The following is a 6,476-nucleotide window of genomic DNA, read 5'->3' on the forward strand; positions in this document are numbered from 1 at the left end:
GTTGCCAACCGTCCCTTAAAATACGGAATCGTCCCGTATTTCGAAACAAAAGTACACGTCCCGTATTGAGCAATAAGGGACGCACTTTGTCCCGTAATACAGTGAGAATCAAAAGTAGTCTATAAATGTTTATGGAATTAACACTTTGTTTGAAAACATAATTCCCAGCCCCTCTCCTGCTTTGTGACCAATGAGCTGACAGCACACTTATGACAATTCGAGTATGACAATTCAGATTACCGCTCATCTCATTGGTCGAGGAAAGGTCGCTTACGGAGAAAATACCGGAAGACAACAGATGACCACAACAAGAAGCATGGCCAACAGGGAAACAAACGCCGACACTGCGGTGCAAGTCTCGGACGACAGTACACCTAAAGCTGGGCAGACACTGTGCGATTTTTTCAGTCGCGTTATTCAGCTCCTGCTCAAACTGCACGATTGACTCGCAGGGGTTAGAAGTTGGTAGGTCACGATGCAGGTCTCACACTATACCGCCCGATGCTCTGATGCGACCTGAGTGCTCACACTGTGCGTCCATAAAATAAGGTTATAACAGAAAATCTGTCGCTCGCTCTCCTCTCTGTCTTTCACTCACACAGACACACCACCACCATCAACTTTGCTAAATTGCTAATGAAAAACATTGATCAGGCAGCTGTGATTGAGCAGCAATGTAAATCCAACTATTTTCACGGTTGTTGTGGTCGTGATAATTTTGTGATGCCACATGAAAAGGCTCGGATGAGCTTTCCAAAGTTCTACAAGTTGTGCCTCCATCGCTTGTGTCCAGATCACACGCTGCACAGCCGTGCTGCTCCGTCTTTTTCACCGACGTTTACGTGTTTGCGCGCGAGCAGTGTGAGCGGCTCACGAGCGATTGATGATCGGGAGCTGGTCGTGAGGTGTTAATCACTTCTCGTTACCCCACGTATACTACACGACGCACGATGAAGGCCAAAATCGGTCCGATCACTCAAAAATCGTCTCAAAATGGGCCTAAAACCGCACAGTGTCTGCCCAGCAAATGTTTGTTCCCCTCAGAGAAAGGGAAGAATGGGAAAAGGAAAACACCTGGCTGGAAAAAGTTAATATGGGCATGTGCAGTGAATATCAGCGCTATGTGGCCAGAAGTGTGATAATATAACTTATTTTGTGTAATAAACAACTGCAAGGATAGATGATTACAACAAATAGATGACTAATACATAAAAGTAATACATAGATGAATAATGATGATGAGTTAAGATGCGTAATTCATGGGAACAAGCTGGGTTTACAAACAGGAGCAGCTGATTAGATATACCTCAAGCTGAAGCCAATTGTACTAAATGCACTAAATGTGCACTGTTACAAGAATGTTTTTCTTTCTATTTTTTCTATTATTTTAAGTTAAGCAGGACAGAGTTCTTTTAAAGAAAGATTTACTTATATTCTCAAAAGTTAAGCATGACAGGCTTCTGTTTAAGAAAGAGACCTGTTTTATTGTGTTAATGTTGTCATTTTGAGCTAAAAATAAATGGCTAAATGATCATTTGTTTCACATGTGTTCATATCACAAAGAATACACATCTGCTTAAATCAAATTCAAGTCAAATGGTTAAAAAAATAATTTCACACACAAAAAAAGAGCTAGAAAATTCACCACACTGGGAAGGGTGAAGACAACTGGGTCGCCCGGCCCTGGCCACGAGGTGTCCCTTATTTATTTTTCAGGGAGTTGGCAACCCTAGGTTCAACAAACTCAGATTTTTAGCTGAGCCTGCGCAGTGGTTCCTGCCTTCGAAGTGTAAACAACCAAACAAAAAACAAATAGCTGTGACGTCAAGCTCAACAAACACGCGCAAGCTTCAGAGCCGCAACAAGGAGCTGTTACCGGGGACAATCAATAAGCATGTTAACGGTTAGCGCCAGTTAGCATCAGCCAGCATCCTCGGTAAATACGAACGGGCAGCGTGCTTAATGCTAAGGCTGCTCGCTCTGAGAACAAAAACACTCACCGATCTAGGGTCAGATTGCTCCGCTTGACTGTGAACTAGTCGATGAAGCACCACGAATAAATAATCAAGTCCGATGTTCTGATGTGTGTCATCGAGCTGCTAGCTACCATTAACCAATGACAACTTCCGGTTCACTTCTTCAGATCGTATTTATCGTATTCAGTGAGGCGAGACGTCACCGGAACAAAAACACAAATAAAATTAGTAAACAGGTCAGCTCCACTGAGTCTGAATATTAATAAAGTTTATAATAATTACCTGATAAATAAAATAAAAAATAAGCTAAGCGCTGTGTCGCGTTCACGTGTTTAACGAATGTCCTCCTACAACTGATTAAAGCGCAGCTTTCATTCCAAACATGACTCATCAGCAAAGTTTGACCCCTGAAACTTTAAAGCTCGTTATTGTAAACTATTACTCAGTTCCGGTGTGTAGATCAGAGTTCCACATGACCAGGATTTTTTGATAAATAAATCATAAAGCGAACCTGAAGGTAGTAGATGTCCGCGATGACGTCATCGAGGAAGATGGCGTCGCTGCGGACAGAGCTGAGGCTCAGAGATGGGCAGAGGCAGACGGTCAGCGTGCAGGTAGAAACACACCTTAGCTCTTTGATACGCGGAATCTCCGAGCTGAACCAGAACGTGTCGCAGCTGCTCAGCGAGCTTGTTGAGCGTGAAAAAGTATGCGCACAAGGTGAGCTACAAAAAACTACCTGTGAACAGGCGTAACAGAAAGATAGCTAGATGTGCTGAACGAGCTTCTAGGCCTCTGCTTTATTAACAAGGGCTGCTAACGTAAATCTGGCAGAGGTGTTAAGGTGAGCTGACTGGGTAGGGTTGCCAACTCCCTGAAAAATAAATAAGGGACACCTCGTGGCCAGGGCCGGGCGACCCAGTTGTCTTCACCCTTCCCAGTGTGGTGAATTTTCTAGCTCTTTTTTTGTGTGTGAAATTATTTTTTTAACCATTTGACTTGAAGTTGATTTAAGTAGATGCATATTCTTTGTGATATGAACACATGTGAAACAAATGATCATTTAGCCATTTATTTTTAGCTCAAAATGACAACATTAACACAGTAAAACAGGTCTCTTTCTTAAACAGAAGCCTGTCATGCTTAACTTTTGAGAATATAAGTAAATCTTTCTTTAAAAGAACTCTGTCCTGCTTAACTTAAAATAATAGAAAACAATAGAAAGAAAAATATTCTTGTAACAGTGCACATTTAGTGCATTTAGTACAATTGGCTTCAGCTGAGGTATTATTTCAGCTTTTCTAATGCTAATCAGCTGCTCCTGTTTGTAAACCCACTTGTTCCCATGATTACGCATCTTAACTCATCATCATTATTCATCTATGTATTACTTTTATGTATTAGTCATCTATTTGTTGTAATCATCTGCGCCCCAGGGTGGCTGTGGCTACAATGTAGCTGCCATCACCGGTGTGTGAATGTGTGTGTGAATGGGTGGATGACAGGTTGTGTAAAAGCGCTTTGGGGTCCTTAGGGACTAGAAAAGCGATATACAAATACAGGCCATTTACCATTATTGTTTCGTTTTATGCAGTTGTTTATTACACAAAATAAGTTATATTATCACACTTCTGGCCACATAGCGCTGATATTCACTGCACATGCCCATATTAACTTTTTCCAGCCAGGTGTTTTCCTTTTCCCATTCTTCCCTTTCTCTGAGGGGAACAAACATTGCTGCTCTAATGCTGGGCTCACACTGTGCGGTTTTAGGCCCATTTTGAGCCGATTTTTGAGTGATCGGACCGATTTTGGCCTTCATCGTGCGTCGTGTAGTATACGTGGGGTAACGAGAAGTGATTAACACCTCACGACCAGCTCCCGATCATCAATCGCTCGTGAGGCGCTCACACTGCTCGCGCGCACGTAAATGTCAGTGAAAAAGACGGAGCAGCACGGCTGTGCAGCGTGTGATCTGGACACAAGCGATGGAGGCACAACTTGTAGAACTTTGGAAAGCTCATCCGAGCCTTTTCGATGTGGCCTCACAAAATTATCACGACCACAACAACCGTGAAATCTTCTCCTGGGAAGGGTGAAGACAACTGGGTCGCCCGGCCCTGGCCACGAGGTGTCCCTTATTTATTTTTCAGGGAGTTGGCAACCCTAGGTTCAACAAACTCAGATTTTTAGCTGAGCCTGCGCAGTGGTTCCTGCCTTCGAAGTGTAAACAACCAAACAAAAAACAAATAGCTGTGACGTCAAGCTCAACAAACACGCGCAAGCTTCAGAGCCGCAACAAGGAGCTGTTACCGGGGACAATCAATAAGCATGTTAACGGTTAGCGCCAGTTAGCATCAGCCAGCATCCTCGGTAAATACGAACGGGCAGCGTGCTTAATGCTAAGGCTGCTCGCTCTGAGAACAAAAACACTCACCGATCTAGGGTCAGATTGCTCCGCTTGACTGTGAACTAGTCGATGAAGCACCACGAATAAATAATCAAGTCCGATGTTCTGATGTGTGTCATCGAGCTGCTAGCTACCATTAACCAATGACAACTTCCGGTTCACTTCTTCAGATCGTATTTATCGTATTCAGTGAGGCGAGACGTCACCGGAACAAAAACACAAATAAAATTAGTAAACAGGTCAGCTCCACTGAGTCTGAATATTAATAAAGTTTATAATAATTACCTGATAAATAAAATAAAAAATAAGCTAAGCGCTGTGTCGCGTTCACGTGTTTAACGAATGTCCTCCTACAACTGATTAAAGCGCAGCTTTCATTCCAAACATGACTCATCAGCAAAGTTTGACCCCTGAAACTTTAAAGCTCGTTATTGTAAACTATTACTCAGTTCCGGTGTGTAGATCAGAGTTCCACATGACCAGGATTTTTTGATAAATAAATCATAAAGCGAACCTGAAGGTAGTAGATGTCCGCGATGACGTCATCGAGGAAGATGGCGTCGCTGCGGACAGAGCTGAGGCTCAGAGATGGGCAGAGGCAGACGGTCAGCGTGCAGGTAGAAACACACCTTAGCTCTTTGATACGCGGAATCTCCGAGCTGAACCAGAACGTGTCGCAGCTGCTCAGCGAGCTTGTTGAGCGTGAAAAAGTATGCGCACAAGGTGAGCTACAAAAAACTACCTGTGAACAGGCGTAACAGAAAGATAGCTAGATGTGCTGAACGAGCTTCTAGGCCTCTGCTTTATTACCTGCTAAACAAATCTAGCAGAGGGTATCAAAGGCACTGAGCCTGACTCGGAGTAGGGTTGCCAACTCCCTGAAAAATAAATAAGGGACACCTCGTGGCCAGGGCCGGGCGACCCAGTTGTCTTCACCCTTCCCAGTGTGGTGAATTTTCTAGCTCTTTTTTTGTGTGTGAAATTATTTTTTTAACCATTTGACTTGAATTTGATTTAAGCAGATGTGTATTCTTTGTGATATGAACACATGTGAAACAAATGATCATTTAGCCATTTATTTTTAGCTCAAAATGACAACATTAACACAGTAAAACAGGTCTCTTTCTTAAACAGAAGCCTGTCATGCTTAACTTTTGAGAATATAAGTAAATCTTTCTTTAAAAGAACTCTGTCCTGCTTAACTTAAAATAATAGAAAACAATAGAAAGAAAAATATTCTTGTAACAGTGCACATTTAGTGCATTTAGTACAATTGGCTTCAGCTGAGGTATTATTTCAGCTTTTCTAATGCTAATCAGCTGCTCCTGTTTGTAAACCCACTTGTTCCCATGATTACGCATCTTAACTCATCATCATTATTCATCTATGTATTACTTTTATGTATTAGTCATCTATTTGTTGTAATCATCTGCGCCCCAGGGTGGCTGTGGCTACAATGTAGCTGCCATCACCGGTGTGTGAATGTGTGTGTGAATGGGTGGATGACAGGTTGTGTAAAAGCGCTTTGGGGTCCTTAGGGACTAGAAAAGCGATATACAAATACAGGCCATTTACCATTATTGTTTCGTTTTATGCAGTTGTTTATTACACAAAATAAGTTATATTATCACACTTCTGGCCACATAGCGCTGATATTCACTGCACATGCCCATATTAACTTTTTCCAGCCAGGTGTTTTCCTTTTCCCATTCTTCCCTTTCTCTGAGGGGAACAAACATTGTTATGCTGGGCATACACTGTGCGGTTTTAGGCCCATTTTGAGACCGATTTTTGAGTGATCGGACCGATTTTGGCCTTCATCGTGCGTCGTGTAGTATACGTGGGGTAACGAGAAGTGATTAACACCTCACGACCAGCTCCCGATCATCAATCGCTCGTGAGCGCGCTCACACTGCTCGCGCGCACACGTAAATGTCGAGTGAAAAAGACGGAGCAGCACGGCTGTGCAGCGTGTGATCTGGACACAAGCGATGGAGGCACAACTTGTAGAACTTTGGAAAGCTCATCCGAGCCTTTTCCATGTGGCCTCACAAAATTATCACGACCACAACAACCGTGAAATCTTCTCC

General features: G+C 43.0%; 1 protein-coding gene across 5 annotated transcripts in view; it reads right to left on the minus strand.

The window, feature by feature from the left end:
* The window catches only part of ubr7 (ubiquitin protein ligase E3 component n-recognin 7), a 38,483-nt gene extending 33,857 nt beyond the window's left edge, over window positions 1–4,626 (minus strand). For 2 of the 5 annotated variants that reach the window (XM_042216477.1, XM_014330842.2), the window contains exon 1: window positions 2,001–2,212. The gene's annotated coding sequence lies outside the window, so the exon portion shown is untranslated. Of the gene's footprint in view, window positions 1–2,000; window positions 2,217–4,413 lie in introns of those variants that run through there. The other 3 variants (XM_042216478.1, XM_014330841.2, XM_005951668.3) reach the window with 3 other exon arrangements.
* Between the last annotated feature and the right edge of the window lie 1,850 nt (window positions 4,627–6,476).

This window comes from Haplochromis burtoni, unplaced genomic scaffold (assembly GCF_018398535.1).
Source record: "Haplochromis burtoni strain Fernald_Lab_line unplaced genomic scaffold, NCSU_Asbu1 Contig_1070, whole genome shotgun sequence".
Lineage (NCBI taxonomy): Eukaryota > Metazoa > Chordata > Actinopteri > Cichliformes > Cichlidae > Haplochromis > Haplochromis burtoni.